The sequence below is a fragment of the Pteropus vampyrus genome, unplaced genomic scaffold (assembly GCF_000151845.1).
Source record: "Pteropus vampyrus isolate Shadow unplaced genomic scaffold, Pvam_2.0 Scaffold38, whole genome shotgun sequence".
NCBI lineage: Eukaryota > Metazoa > Chordata > Mammalia > Chiroptera > Pteropodidae > Pteropus > Pteropus vampyrus.
The window spans coordinates 3,014,522-3,016,244 of NW_011888819.1; positions in this window are offsets into that span (position 1 = coordinate 3,014,522).

The following is a 1,723-nucleotide window of genomic DNA, read 5'->3' on the forward strand; positions in this document are numbered from 1 at the left end:
CTTCCAAACAATTAGATAGTTAAAATGTTAAAAGACATTTGATTAAAAATTATGAGTCAGAGACCTTTCTGAATCCCCAGTTTGGCTACGTTTTAGGCAAGCCACTTAACCAGAACCCCTTTGAGGCACAATTCAACATCTATCAAACAAGAGAAGTTGATCACACAGATTACAGTTTTCTCAGTTCTTGCAAATATTTGACTTTGGATCATAGCAATTTGAAGTTCAAATTCACTTTACATTAATTTTTCTGTTTTCAATATTTGTTATATTTCTGGGTATATGATCTGCTTAAAATATAAGTTTTGCATCTATTTTATCATTTACGATCAAATGAAGTATCTATTTGTTCAATATTATTTTAAACCATATGTTTCCAAAAGGAGCAGTAATGCTAAACAGCTTTCCCATTTCTAATTGGTAAATCCTAAATCCTATGGTATGTAAATTTGAATAAAAGGCATTACATGTTTATGAAATATCTACAGTAATCATTTCTGTAGACAATATTTACACTAAAACAATACTAATAGCTCATGTATATTACCAGATTCTCTCATTTTTATGGCTACTCGTTGAATACTTAACTTGGTATAGACTTCTTGAGAATTACAAACAGTATTATATTGGTAATATATGAATAAGTGAAACAAACACGTAAAGCATAAATGAAAATTAACATTTGTTTATTTTACTTTAAAATGTATGAAACCTTTTCTTTTCTCTCTTACTAGAGGAAAAGAATGCTTTTCAAAAGTCATACTGTTCATTATAAGAATATTTTTATAACAACTATTTTAACTTTTGTTAGGCCATCTCCACAAATAAAATTTGGTTAAGGTCTATAAATTAGAACATATCACAATTTATGTTTATATAAGCATATATGTATTCTATAAAGAAATACGGTAGGGCTTAGGATAGCATGTGATCTTTCGGGTACCTGTTCAAATCAAGGAGCAAACATCTGTAAGGGGGGGAGTGTGACACTTACTAACGAGAACCTGAAATCACATGTCATTTTTACTAGTGCCATTTTACTTCCTAAAACTAGTACACGTTTTACTTCCTTCAGTCTTGTTTCCATAGTAAAATGCTCTTTTGACTCACAATGTTGTTAATAAATATACATATGTTATATGCATACATTTGTGTAATAGCATAAACACCCAAAGAGCGTTGGTCTGAAAAAAAAAGTAGGGAGATTAAATGTTCTTCTGAGCATGGACACAGTTTTTCAAGCTTAGTAATTGCCAATTACTACATCCACGCCTCTGTTGAAGCAATTAAAAAAGAATCATTTCCCAGAACTACAGGTGCACGACAGACTGGAGTCATTATGCAAAAGAACAGAACTCTGGAGAGAAACCCAATGGAAAAAAAAAGCCATGTTCCTGGCTATCCTTTTGCCTTTAGCTCTGTTTTTTTTGTTGTTTTTTTTTTTTTTATCTCTATTTGTATATACAACAGAAAGTGCACAAAAATTAGAATGAATTTTAAATAAACCATTCAAGATTAGAAATCTATGCCATGAATTAAACAAACTTCCAATAAGAACATCCTAGGGGTAGAAATGGACTAAAGCCCAAACTTGCACTCACATATTTTAAAAGCTGAAGTGTATGTAGGAGAGATGACAGTTTGGAATACATTACATGAGTTTTTAGAAAATTACATATTTTCTGCTGGTCTTCTGAATTTCTCATTATGTTCCAACTCACAT